Raw genomic sequence first — 14,836 nt, forward strand, 5'->3', positions numbered from 1 at the left:
TTGCCGGCCGCGTCCGGAAGCCGTTCGCCGTCGCTTCCGCCGTTCGCCGGCTCTGCCCAGTCACTGTCGCGGTCGCCGCCGTCTCGCAGTGTTGCGCTATGCATGGGTGTTGTCTGCTGCGCGGTATTCTGAGGTGTGCCGTCGCTCCGTCTCCGTGTTGTGTTGTGTGAGGCGTTGGAAAGACCCGCCGCACTTCTGCGCAGGCTGGCAGCACGCGTCCTGTGGATGACGTGTGTTCAAGCTGGCGGCCATGTCGCGCTCAAGTGACGCGGAAGGGACGCCCGGCGAGGGTGGGGGGGGGGGGGGGGGGGCTGCTCTCACCGTCGCATCGGTGACTACTGGAGCAGACTTCTTCAAATCGCAAACGGCTGGGACATCTGATGGTTTCTGGGCTGCCTTGCTGCAGCTGGCACGGGAGATCTTTGTACATGAAATCATCGCCAGCATAATCTTGTGGTCAACTAGCTTTCGTATGGAACTATTACATCTGTTTTAGATTACATGTTGTTCTCATCTCTCGCGTTACGCCCTCCACTGCAATTTCAGCGCCATTGGCATTTTCAACACCCATGCACAGAACATGGGTATTGAAAATGTCTGGTCTTACGGTGCCTGTGGATGCCGTTGAGCGTGCTATGCTGAATGTCGCAGTCATCGTTTGCTGTGCAATGCTGGAACCCATTACATTCGGACAGAATGGATCTTTGTGTATTTTATACAAACAAATGAACAGTTGATCGACAAAGCGCGACGCACGCATACTCGCACATACACGCACATGCACGCATTCTGGATAAATACGCCCGTATGTACACGCTGGGAGTCTATCGTATGCATATCCTCTGTATGATTCTGTACACGAGTGCATGGTTCTTTGGACTGGCTGCAGCCGTCGGCGCAGCGCGAGAGGAACTGAATGCCACGACTGATCGGGAGCAACAATAACAATGCGCCCTGCCACACACAAAATTTATTTAGTGTTTCTCAGCTACGTGAAAAACGCAACATTCCCCTAGGGCTCGGGCTGCGTGACCCGGGCACGTGCGAGGCTGGACTGCCGACTGAGGAACTGGACACTCGCTCTCGAGCCTGCCGCTGGAGGGCGAGCTCTAGCAGCAACATCGTCCCGAGGCCCGGGGAGCCGGAGACGTTCTGGGACACCGCACTGCCGGTGAGCCGGGTCGGCCCACGTGCTCCGAACGGCTCTGCGGAGCTGGTCGGCAGATCATGCTCCCACTTCCTCTGTTGGTTCGTTGCAGAAAGCTTTTCTAGTACGCCGGCGGCCGGAACATCCTCGGCGGGCCCGGTGGTGGGAGATCTCGAGACGCGGCGGCCCGCGGTCGCTGCGCCCGCCGAATCGCGGCGCGCTTGATGCGTGGCCAGCGCGCCCGTGACCCGTGCCGACGGCCGCTCACCGGCGCTCCCGGGCGCCCGCGGTCTCCGCCGGCCCGCCCGTCGGCCTCGGGTGCGCCGGCTGACGACGGCCGCCAGTACGTCGGGTCGGCGTGCCAGACTCGGTCCGACCGCCGACAGCGCGCGACCCCCGAGACGGCTGGGCGATGGCGTCGTCGTCGGGCCGGCGGGGCTCGGCCGACGGGGCCCGGCCGGCGGGGCGGGCCCGGCCGAGGGCCTACTGGCGGTGCTCTGATGGCCAGGAGTAGGGCCGCCACACGGAAGGGTCGCCGGCGCCCGGCCGGCCGGCGTAGCGCGCGTCCAGGCCGGCCGCGTCGCCCGCCATCGTCTGCTGCTGCATCCATTCGGCCGAGTACTGCTGCTCGGGCCGGTACTGGGCGGCGGCGCGCTCCTCACCGTGCGTCGACACCAGCTGGCCCGGGTACAGGTGCGGGTACAGCATGAGCGGCGCCGCGCTCAGGTAGGTGGCCGCCGGCGCCGCCGCCGTCTGGTAGCCGCCGTACGGCGCGGTCGCGGCCGTCTGGTAGCCGCTCGCCGATGCGTCGCCGCGCGCCGCTGCCGCGAAGCCGTCGGAGCGCGGTGGCGAGCCGTCGCCGGCCGACGGCTCCGGCTCTGACTTGAAGCCGGGCGGTGTGAACTGGCCGACCGGCTGCGCCTGCTGCGGCGCCGCCTGCGCGCCGTGCTCGGACAGAACTGAAACGGTCGGAGAGAGCGGCGAGTTAGGCGCGCCGGCCACAGGCCATGGTGACGGGACACGGGCGGCGCGGCGGGCGAGACAGCGCCGCAGGGCCGGCGGGCGGCGCGGCATGCACCGGCGCTCTGGACCCCGAGCTCGTGCCGCGCCTGACACCGTGCTGGCCTGTTCGGCGCGCTCTTTCAGCGCGCTGTGCTGCCAAAACGTTCGCTGACCTCCCATAACGACAAACATAGGTGATACGCCGATGCTTTTAATGGTCGCTGATTGGGCGGAATGCGCCGTTTTGGAGTCGGCCGTCCATGGGCTGACTGGGCGCGCGGGCGGTGGCAGCCAGTGGCCTGGTCGGCCTGCCGGCGCGCGAGCTGGTGGAAGGCGCATCCGTTTGCCTGGAGCCGGAGCCGCACCGACAGGCAGCCGCTCCAGCGCCGGCATCCACGCCTACGCAATCCGTTTATGCAACATGTTAAGCACGAAAATTCTTCGGCGGGGGTTCTTAAGTGGCAGACGCCCGATAAAAAGCACTTGTAGACTGCACAGCATAAATTTAACCACCCTTCGTGTTAATGGTGGGAGAGATTCTGGATCACACATGCAACTGTTCTCGGTCTCTGGGGTTTCTTGGGAGCCGTCGGTGCGCCGGCGGCTTGGATAGTGATTCTGGGGCACGCGCGATGTTCCCGGGAGCAGCCGGCCGCTTCCCGCCAGCTGGACGTCTCCGAGACGTCCGCGGAGACAGCCGTCTGCCGTCCTCCCCCTTTCCGCCCCCTCCCCAGTTCCAGCAACACGCTCGGACACCCCTTCGTCGCAGGAAATATTACGGCAGCGCGCAAACTGAACCGGTGATTTTCGTTTGAATTATTCGTCGCGTAAGGAAACATTATGGCCGGGCGGCGGTAATTACGGACGCCGGCTCTATTCTCCATGCCGAGTGGATCGGCTAATGGGAGGGCGGCGAAACAGAGCGGCGGCCCGACGACACGACCCTGCGGAGCGCCTGGGACAGATGACGAACAACACGGCCCAGCGGAGCGCATGGGACGCAGGTGCGATAACACGATCTAGTGGAACGCGCGGCGCAGGATCGCGACAGCACGATCTCGTGGAGCGCATGGGACAGCAGGTTGAACGCAGCGCCTGGAGCCAGAACGCGGCGTCTGGAGCCACTGGACTCGGCCCACAATAATGCGGAGCGCGCACCACATGAACCTCCCCAACGCAGCGGTCCACGGAACGCCTGCACGCATCGATCCGTCACTGCAGGCGGCGCAGCGTGCACCCCTGCAGCTGTATCTTTAGCGAGACCAGAAATACCGCGGCTGACGCACGCCGCACGTTGAGTCACCACGCGCAGATATGAGCCATCGATGACACTTGGCTGGCGTCTGCGGTTTTCAGACGGCTCGGCGTTGGTGTCTGGGCGTCGCGGGAGCTCTCCCGCCATGCTGGCGCCCCAAGGCGCCCGACGAAGTGTGTCATGACGTGCGGCGCGTGTCGCATTTCGCTCACGCTGGCCGCGGGGCAGCGTAACGTTTCCGAACTGTACCGGTTTATGGTCATGTCTGCTCAACTCTTCTGACGTTAAGGCTTGGGTCCGCTTTGATTAATGTTTGGCGGGTCCAATGGCCACCCATAAGCATTAATCACTCTGGGCTAACAGCCTTCAGTGACGTCATGCGCCGAATGCGCTGGTGATGTCCATGCGGCGAATGCATTCGAATCGACCAGTGCAGCTGTCAGCCGGTTTAAATCATGCAGACGTATTTTGACATTTTTCGAAGTCACTGCGCTTAGATACGGACCCTGAGAAGCAAGGTTGCGTTTTCGGCTCTGCGTGATCGGTAATACCGTCCAAAGACGTCCACTAAACACACGCTTCGTAACTTGGTGTCGTGCTAACTCCGTGCGAGACAGCGCCCTCCACGCGGCCGTGCGCGCGGCCGCGTCTCGGGCGGTGCCGGTCACACTCGCCGATGGCTGACCGTCACGTCTGCCGACACGTGACCCCGACCACCCGGTGCGCCGCCGCCAGTCCAACCACGGCTACAACCGCGTTTTTCGAATCAGCCCGTCCGCCGCGGCGCGCACCTGGAAGTGCCTCCCTGCCCCTCTCTCTCTATAAGTGGCACGTCCGTGGATTGCGAGAGCGCGCGGCGGGAGTGTCCCGGCGTCATGAGAGGCGCCGCGTGACCGCGCCCATGCGAAACGCGGGCCATTTTCGGTGCGCTCCTGCCATGCGTAGCAAAACGACAAGCACTCTTACGGACGTAGGGCTCCGCGGGAACGCGGGGCCGACGGGTACGCGCGCATGCACTCCAAAAAATACGGAACACTGCTTCACTAAAACCACGTAAAATGCGCAACGTCCTGCGCAGCTCCACCGTCCGTCGGCGTGGGCCCGGACCTACTCTGACCCTGGTGCTGAGGGAGCTACTGCCTGCGCACGGTGACGAACTGAAGCATTCAGGACGAGGCCCAAACGGAACATCCATTCGGCTTCTACTCATGCTGCGCCCTTCCACTTGCCATCCGACGCGGGTGCGTCGGGATCAGCGTCGCTCCTCACACCGCGGGAGGAAGGAGATACTGGAACTGCATGAGGCAGCTGACTGTTGGCAATCCCCGCTGGCGCCGCCGGCCGGCCATACGCTGTTACCACCGAAGGCGTCGTTCCCCGCCAATTATGTGTCTGCTCATCGCGGCTCGACCTTGCAGCGTTCGTGTCGCTCCGGCATTAACGCTTTACGAGCGATGCCAACAGCGCGGAGGCCAAATTAAAACGTTAGCGCCACAGACGCGACACGTCATCCGCCCCCAGTGGCCGACCGCTAACAGCTAATTAAACTATCCTCCTCGGGGCTTTTCCGGCGCACGTCGCCGCGGGGCTCGGGCAGTGCGACGGTGCGACCGCGCGCGGTGTCCCCGCGACAGTCCGGCGCAGACAGGCAAGACAGACAGGACAGACAAGACGGGCGGACGGATAAGGTCGGGGTGACCTCGGCGTGCTCCAGCGAGGACGCGCGCCGGGAGCTAGCCTGACGCGACGGGGACATCGACGACCGGGCGGGCTCACGCTGCCCACGCAGTGCTCCAGGGAGGGCACCGCCTTGTCATGCGCAGACGGACAAACAAACAGGCGAGCAGACAAACAGACAGGCGGACGCGGGCAGACACGCTTTGGCTGCTAGCCGGTATTTTGTTGGCCGATTATGTTGCCTGCTGCCGCCCGGTTTATTTATGTTGCTAGCGACTCATCAGTCAGTGTCCCACACAGGGCAGGGCTATGTGGGTGGGTGACGTGGTGGGAGGGGGCAGGGCAACAAAGGAAATCGTGCTCCACTGGCGTGCAGCCGCGGCCGGCTCTGACAGCTGGATGGAGTACTTACATTTAATTTGCCTCAGTAAGAGCACTGCATGTGAAGAGGGTGGAACGGCGTCAGAAAGAGCGCTGGGAACGGGCAGCACCCCGGCGCGGCGTGGGGCATGTGCCTGCCTATGTGTCTGCTCTCCTATTTGTTGTATCCACACCTGCGCTTACGTTTAAACGCCCGCGTGTCACTGTCTGTGGGCGCATTTGTACACATGCGCACACTCGAAACTTTATATGCAGCAGCAGCGGTAAAATAGCTAGCCAGCTGCATCCCCAAGGTGGGTGTAAAGCCGCGTGATTTTCCCTAAAAATATTGCACTGAAAAAGAGGCATTGGTTTATTTTCTTTCGTTTCACACACATTGAAAGAGGCTCTTTTAAATACCTTCTAAATGGGATAAATTTGCACATGTTACTGCATTTGTGCTCATGTTCAAGCAACAAGCCTCTTTCACCTACGACACAGCTGGGCACATGTTTAAACAAATCGGTACTTTCCTAACTTCTCCAGGAGATAGATGCTGCAAGGGCAATTTAGAAAAAAACGGAAAAAGATTATCTGACAAGCATGGCGTTCTATCGCAACAATGGTGATTTCTTTCAGCGTACTTCTGACGAACTTCGACCTCCACAACAATAAACGATACGAACTTCAAGGCACCCAACCAACGGAGTCAACGCGACCAGAGCTGTTCTTTGTGACAAAGCAGTCTTACGTGGAAGCTTGATGCCAAGATGCACCTCATTTCGCCTGCTTGTGGATGATGTTTCGGTCACAGCTGCATGGACAGCACGTGACTGAGAGGTCTGTATCTTCGTGTCTGGTTGTCTGCGCGCCCGGGCCGGCCGCCAGCCTGCACGTGCAACGGTGATGCGTGCGAACCGACCCGCGTCGCCCACCGCAAGGAACGCACCGGGAACGGACGGGAGGAACGGTGCGTGCTGACAGCGGAACGGTGACGCGCTGACTGAGGAACGGTGACAGGCGGACTGAGGAACGGTGGCGAGCTAACTGAGGAGGGGAGCGTGAAGGCCACTTGAGGAGTGGAGGTGCGGCGACTGAAACTAAGAATCCGAAAATTGCTAGACCAGGAACGCAAATGGGGATAACAGGGAGATGACAGCCGGCTGACGGGGAGATTGCAAACATGTTATACTCATCCAACCTGCTGTGTTAGCGAGCAATGTATCGCTTTATGGATATGTCGAATGTCGACAGCGTAAGAAAAGAGCACTTTTTTGTCATAGCAATAGACATTTTTGCAATGGCTCGGTCCCTTAAGTTCTCCAGCTTTTCTTACTCCACATATTCTTATTTTGGCCGAGGTCGGCTGTGCCCGGCAGACTGAGTGGATCCGGTCAGGCCCCGCTCCGCTCCAGGGCAGACTGAGGGGTCCCGGTCAGGTCCCGCCCCGCTCCAGGGCAGACTGAGTGGACCAGGTCAGGTCCCTGCCCCGCTCTAGGGCAGACTGACGGGTCCGCAGTCGGGTCTCGCCCGCTCCAGGGCGGGCCGCTGCTGCCACTGTACCTGTCGACAGGTGGTGGCCGCCGGAGCCCTCCAGATGGCTCTCCTGGCCCGCCGTATGGTACGCCAGCGCCGGGGAGTAGCCCGCTCCCTGCAGCGCCGGCGTGTTGCCTGACAGGCCACCTGCGCACGGACAGACACAGTGGTCACCAGTTCAGCCAGACGCAGGGCAGGACGGCAACGGCTCAATGTTTGTGAAGTTCACGGATCATAGAGCCCACAACATTCCTCAGGCATGCTGTCTTGGACCAATGTGCGTCGTGTTATCATGCATGCTAATGTAGCTGTGGGAACCGTATGGTCAGTAAAACGCTGTCTGTGATGTTCAGGTCGTATTAAAAGGCCAGACGAATAATGGCTTTGGGGTTGCATAGTTGGAAATTGCAACATATTCTTTCGATCCCTTTGGTACTTTTATTCGTGCTATGAGCTCACCCTTTACGCTGCGACAGTTTGACAAGGATTTTGTGTTAAGACGGATCTAATGGGCGAGAGCACCGCGTACCAAATTTCCGTTGCGTTAGCGTCTTAGCTCATTGCGTTATGGCCGGCGGCGAAATGTTAACGTGGCAGCGCTTTAAGTATTGGTATTCGTTGGGCTTAAACTGTTTGCTTATCAGAAATTTCTGTTTGTTCTAGGAAATTCGATTCGAAAACTGGTTTATAGGTCCCGTAATCACCTCAAGCCTTGGTCCAAACGCTCAGGCAAATTACGGTGACATGGCGCGATTGTTTAGAAAAAGCATCAAAGCAAGCCGCAAACCATGGCCAACGACATCAAAACTTCACGCAAAATCACAAAGCACCATTCACGCCGAGTTTCGGCCTGATCTGGTGCGGCGACCTGGGCCGCGGCGGCGTGCCTGCGCGGCGCACTTACCGGGCAGGTAGGCGTACGGGGAGGGCGCGTAGCCGCCCCAGTGCGTGGTCGGGTCTTGTAGCAGCTGCGTCGCATCTGTCGAGCCAGACAAATCGCGCAGTCAGTCGGCGGTCTCGCTGGGCCAGCAGCGCCAGCAGCCCCGCTCGACACACACACCGGCCGCGTCACAACAAATTTGTCGGCGTCCTCGCGCCGCGCCGTGATCAAAGGGTTGAGAATGGGCCTGTTCGGTGCGGTCGACGAGGCATCAGACCGGGTTAGTCGGATTAACGGGGCACGTCGAAAGTGAGCCTTAAAACAACATTGGCCAGCGTCGGTCAGGTCAGACATGACCGACGCAATGAACAAGAGGTGACGGTGCGCCACGAACAGCCCCGTCCGGACAGCAGAGCTCCAGTCCGTCAGCGCGTCAGCACAGCAGAGCTCCAGCCCGTCAGCGCGCCAGGACAGCAGAGCTCCAGCCCGCCAGCGCGTCAGGACAACAGAGCTCCAGCCCGTCAGCGCGTCAGCACAGCAGAGCTCCAGCCCGTCAGCTCGTCAGGACAACAGAGCCGCGGCACGCCGCTTCCGCGCCATGTCACGACGGCGCGCCGGCCGTGACATCATCTAGCTCTGAGAGATGGTTCCGGAGGCATTCCCGGCGCGGGCGCCGCCCGCCGTCAGATGGCCTGCACAATCTGCAGCCGGGCATTTCCGGCCCGGAAGGTGGGCATGTCCGGCCAGTCTCACAAAGATCACGCGCCGCTGGGGGCGGGTGCTGCAAGGGCGGAACACGCGCCCGAGCAGACTCGGGCGGTGGCTCTCCAGAGCGCGGACTCTGACGGCGGATCTCATGACGGCTAACCACACTAGGCTGTCGGCCGCGCGGAAAGATCAAAGCCACACAGCGGTGGCAGCGCTCAACATGCGCATGATGTAAGTGAAAGGAGCCCCGAACCATGAAATCACCCGTCAATGCAACTGGGCCGCCTCCGATGTCGGAAATAAAACGGCATGAATAATTTAATTGTGTGAGTGAGATCACCCAAGACTGGCGGGTAGCGCACCGGAATGACAGAGGGGTGCCAACCGCGCACTCGTTTTCGCTCAGGATCTCTCACATCACCGACGCTTTTCTCTGCAAGTTCATTTCCCCTGAGCGGCGACAAAGAACCGCTCAATCGTCTGATCTTGACAGGGTAGGCAGATGCTTGTGTAGGCCTCTGCGGCATCGTTTCCCCATGTCGGCACCGTTCACATGCTGATGTGTCCAGATGGCCCTCCACGGCGGCGCCCAGCCGCGCAGCCTCGGTCCGCCGGTCAACACGGGCACCGCCGTCGCCCGGCGGGCCAGCTCCGCCTGTGAACGATGCCGGCTCGGCGCCCTTACAAGGCCGCCCCCGCCGGATGCGCGGCCGGCGCATTCCCACGTGCCGCAGCCTCCCGCCGAGCGGCCTGGGGCGCCGCAGCGCAGCCAGCTCATCGCGCGCCGGCCGGGACGACCTCGCCGGCGGCGGTCGGCACTGCCGCCGCCGGACGCCACTGCACCACTCGGGGACGCTGCAGTGCAGGGTACTGCACCGAGTCGCTGCGGGACAGGTAGCAACGCTGGGTTCGGTGTAAACATGCGGAGTATACGCGGAGGAAGTAAGCTAGGCATCCTCAAAACGCTGTATCACTGCCAGCCATAGATAATGTCCGCAGGAACTCCCAGACGAGACAGAAGTTCGCACATGTACGTAGAGCCATGGCAGCTGATGACACTGTGTAATGTGCGACAGGGCAGAGCGGAGTGCTTATGACATTGAGAAGTTGTCACAAAGCTTTTTCCCTCGCCCACAGATGGCAGAAACATACAAAACCTACATATGTCAGCCCTTTACTTCTGCAGTTATCTGCATTGTTAGGTGCGTCCTGGTGCACAGTAAAACGACGATAAGAAGGCGGGGGTTATGTTTTAGGGGTGATTACACGGATTACTGGCCTGAGACACGATCCCTCTGCTGCTTCCGTTTGGTACTTGTATAGTAACTGAAATACCCTATCAGATGTGTTGAAGGACGCTTGATTCGTGGTAATCAAGAGATGGATCAGAATAAGGGCTGTACTGGAACACTGAGCATGTGGCTGAAAATGTGTCGCTGGGTCCTGCTGTCTTGGCTCGTGTTGGGTTATGCTGGCTGAAAATGTGTCGCTAGGTCCTGCTGTCTTGGCTCGTGTTGGGTCGTGCTGGCTGAAAATGTGTCGTTGGGTCCTGCTCTCTTGGCTCGTGTTGGGTCGTGCTGGCTGAAAATGTGTCGATGGGTCCCGCTGTTTTGGCTCGTGTTGGGTCGTGCTGTTTCCGTGTGCGTGTGTTTGTTTGTGTGGCATCATGTGCATACTGTGGCAAGCAATGGTATTTTTACTACACCTGATACATGGTTGCAATTCGCTTCTGAGCATATCCTGTTTCTCTTATTTAAAATAAATATGTTGGCGCTCGGGCTTCGCTTTGTTTGCAGCCTCTGCTACTCCGCTACTCCCGCCTCCGCTACGTTCGTAGCTTCTGCTACTCTGCTACTCTGCGCTCCGTTATGCAATCAGCCTCTGCTACTTCGCTACTCAGAGCCCGGCTACGTGCGCGGCCTCTGCCAGTCCGCTACGCGAGGCTCCGCCACGCAGCCTCTGCTACTCCGATACGCCAGGCTCTATTACGTAAGCAACCTCTGCTACTCCGCTACGCCAGGCTCTATTATGTAAGCAGCCTCTGTTACTCCGCTACGCCAGGCTCTGTCACGTAACCAGCCTCTGCTACTCCGCTACGCCAGCCTCCGCTACTCCGCTACGCCAGGCTCCGCTACGCACGCAGCCGCTGGCACTGCACAGGCAGCGCTGTATATTACTAGGCGTGTATGTACAGCTAATGCGTTCTGACATTCGACCCGTTCACTCTAGCACCTGAGTCCGTCTCAGGGCTCTCTGTCGGCCCTCACTCGCTGCGTCCTGCTTGGGTCTCGCTCTTTCCAGCATCACTTGGGCATCCCCGCCATGGCATCACTTAGGCAGCGACGTCACGGCGAAAGGCCCGAAGCCCTCACATCTCCGTCTCAGCTTTCTCGCTGAAACTCTGTCAGGCGGACCTAGCCAGCCAGCATTCTGGGAAGGCAGGGGCTGAGCATCTCATTTTTACCGGCTGTCGAACAGCCTGCAGGGGCCAGGAGAAGGGCGCCAACGTCAGCCTTCAAAGACATGACAGGAACAAAGGGTTGTAATACAGCTTTCATACCGGCGTGGACAGAGCCGATGCCGGACGTAACTAACGCTGGGGATTACTCTCCCGGGGCGCATGCGATGGGCTTACCACGTGGACGAGAAGTGCCGGATCGCGCCTCCGACGGGCGGGGAGAGGGAATATGGGATTACAGCTCCGTACAGCATTCTTGAGCCGCGGAAAAATCCCCTGTCATGCGGATTCCATCACTCATCTGCCGTGGTGTGGCTTGGGATGCGTCATTACGTGTGTTTTGCTGTGCCGGCGATGTTGCATGTGTGTTGAGTACACGGAACGGTGGGTGAGAAGCGTGTTTGTTCTGTACGCGGACGCACCGTGACTCTCATCACCACTGACAAATCGTACTGTGCCTCGTTCGCACGTGCAGGCCAGACCAGCACGGTGATGACATCGATTCCCTGTAATTGCTCACGGAAGGGCCAGCTCCAGAACTATGCCGGCGCCTCACGTGGGCAAGACGCATATGGTATTCTTGTGAAGACGTGTTTTGGTATTGCCAGATTTCCCACGCGGAACAAGCCGTGTTTTGACGCTCACGTTACCTTTGATCGATATGGCAGACGTACATATGCATAGTTTATCAATTCATTCGATGCAGTGATGATATTTCTCCTTTTCCTTTTCAGCACTTCAGAGGGGTTCCATCAGCGTCATACGTAATGTTTTTCAGCCGCCGTCGCTGAAGCCACTGAAGATCCACACACGTGCTCACACTTATGCACCCACGCGGATGCCTTTGTACACTGGTGGCGTGCCGTAAGTTTGCGAGTATGTGTACAACATGCATGCATGCTATGTCATGCTATGTCATATATGCATATACGATCTTGTGTATACCAAGGATTAATCAATGGTCTGCTGGACAATGCCGGCTTTTCTTTACATCCACCTATTAGCTAGAAGGCCATTGCTCACTTCTGACCTAGAATATTACGGCCACGAAAGCCCTGTACCCCAACATGCCGTGCGGGAGACACTGCCATGACGAGGGCCGCGGATTAGGGGCACCTTCCTCACGGATTGCCGCTTGAAGATTACTCTGAATGACATGAACAGAAAACAGAAGAGACATGACCATTGTATTGTTAACAGATTTGTAAAGGCGTTATCCTTTCTCTCCACCCGACGCTCTCAGACTTTCCTGAAATATCCTACTTGCACAACTGTAGTGCCCATCAGAACCCCGTCATTGTCTTTGTCCGACCCATAGACCATGTAAGCATGGTTCATGGGTCAGTAAACAAGAGATGCTGGTCGTCAACCCCTCTGCGTGCATTAGCTCCTAACAGCCATCTTCCTCTGCCTCTGGACCCCGCGTTTAACGATCAGATACCACGTCTCCAAGAATTCCGCCCAAAGACAGTGTCGGACAGTCGCTGAAGATCCACGGAGAAGGGCAACGTTCCCGGACTAAAGCAGTTTTACAGCTGGTTTCCTGAGCACTGGCAGATTGTGCCTAACTCAACCATTTCAGCATTTCAGTTCGGCTCTGTAATCTAACCTGAATATACGAATACGATGGCGTGTTGTTCACTGACAGTGACGGCGCGCCGACTGGCCTGAGCCGGCGCAAGGCGGCGCCGCGCTGCCGCGCCGCCGCGCCGCCACGCCGCGCCGTCGGCCCGCGCCAGAATGGTGCCGTGGCGCCGGCCGCGGTGCCAGCGACACCGAGCGTGGGGAGACGGCGCACGCGGCCCGCCGCCATCGCAGCCGCGGCGGCGTTCCGGATCCACGGCCTGCATGCGGACGACGTTCGCACATGCGCGCTTTGGGGGGTCCGGCTTAAGTTAATCATTCATAATCAAACGTAAAGTATCTACATGTTGTTCCGAATCGTCTGCTAAAGCGATCATGACAAAGCAAGTGCCGACAATGTCCGAAATATCGCGTTGCGGCAAACATCAATGTTTCCGAGAACGCGTGATACTGTCCGAGCGTGGTTGCCCGCTCCTCTGCCGCAAGTGAGATTCGAATTTGACATCTCCCACTGCTACCCTTGACGAGGGCTTTGTTTAGAGGTCACCGCGTTCCGGTTCCGGGATAGCGGACGCAGTTATGGTCTACAACGAAAGCCGCTCCTAAAAAAAATATATTGCGGGGTCTTGCACGATGATGTCGGATTTGTGGTGGTCAATCATGTGCATAATGTCAGTAAAACTAGAAGGGTCGGCTGGCCCACACAAAATTAGGCGCATGAGGTTCTGAAGCACACGGCCACTGATAATTACGTCACTCTAATCTGAGATCTCGGGCCACGTCTGTCAGGACGCAGGAACCCGCCCACCTCGCTCCCGGGGCGCAGCACTGGGGCGGTGACGTGTACGAGACACCACACCACCGCTGGTCGCCAGCCACGGTCAGCCGGCGCCACCGCCGACGACATGTCACCGCCGCTGACGACGTCTCACCCCTCTCGTGACGTGTCGCCCCGCTGGCGAGGCGTCACATCCGCTGGCGACGTGTCAACTCCGCTGATGACGTGTCACCTCATCTAACGACGTGTCACCCAATCTGACGACGTGTCAACTACACTGACGACGTGTCAACTCCTGTGACGACGTGTCACCTGATCTGACGACGTGTCAGCTACGCTGATGACGTGACACCTCCTCTAACGACGTAGCACCCTTCTGACGGCGTGTCACCTCACCTGACGACGTGTCGCCCCTCTGACGACGTGTCACCTCATCTGACGACGTGTCAACCCTCTGACGACGTGTCAACTCCGCTGGCGACGTGTCACCTTGGCTGGTACCATTAGGCGGCGCCAGCATTATGCAAATGGCCGCCCGGCCGGCGGAGAGCTGGCGCCGGCCTCCCGCCGCCGGCCGCCCGCCGCCGGCCCTAATTGAGATGATTAGACGGATAATGTGTGAGAAATGCCCAGATGAAATCAGAATTGGTTTGTTTAACTGATTTGTTATGGTGATGCGGCGACGATCCCACGTCGGGCGGCGGCGAGCCGGCCGGCCTGTCATCGGCGCTGGTCAAAGGTTGCACCAGAGGCCGCCGCCGCCGGCGGCGGCGGCGGCGTCGCACAAGCGTACGTCGATCGCGGACGCGCAGGTCGGCGGGACACCGCCCGAGCGGCGCGGGCCGAGACATGCTCAGCTCTGCGCGATCCGTGCGGAGCCAGGCGACGGCTTGTCTGGCGGCGGAGAGCGTGGCGTCGCTTCCAGCAATTGATTAGCGATTGTGACACATCGCACATGGCTTCTAGAAAAAAGAATACCGGTTGTGTCTCAGCCGATGTCTCGAAGGCGAGAGCGGCCGGCTGGCGGCGGCGCCACCTCTGAACGTGACACGGGCCTGTGATGGGCAGTCGATCCCACCTGACACGCACGCACGCGCGCACGCACGCACGCACGCAGGCGCGTTGGACTCCGCCTGGCATGGCAGCGTGCCGTAGGGGTGGCAGGCGCGTCGCTTTACGGAAGGGCTCAGACGGGGCATTAATACTGCGGATGAAGTAATCGCTTGGACCGTCGTCGAACAGATACGTCGTCCACGATGTTTGTACGCAAGGTTCACACACCACTGTCGACCTTTTAGACCCGCCGCACGGACATGGTTGTCCAATGCAAATCCGTGTGCTACACTTGGGCATGTACACGCCAGATCACTGTGACCAAATCGCGCAAACAGCATCAGACCTAGCATGCTACCGGATGGCAAGTTGAGATCAGCCAGCTGTCGGTAGCCAAA

General features: G+C 59.4%; 1 pseudogene; it reads right to left on the reverse strand.

Moving 5' to 3' along the window:
- Nucleotides 1-1,012: 1,012 nt before the first annotated feature.
- Nucleotides 1,013-14,836, reverse strand: part of LOC119102849 (protein lozenge-like) — a 56,137-nt pseudogene continuing 42,313 nt past the window's right edge.

The sequence above is a fragment of the Pollicipes pollicipes genome, unplaced genomic scaffold (assembly GCF_011947565.3).
Source record: "Pollicipes pollicipes isolate AB1234 unplaced genomic scaffold, Ppol_2.1 Scaffold_5724;HRSCAF=6776_pilon_pilon_pilon, whole genome shotgun sequence".
Classification (NCBI taxonomy): Eukaryota; Metazoa; Arthropoda; class Thecostraca; order Pollicipedomorpha; family Pollicipedidae; genus Pollicipes; species Pollicipes pollicipes.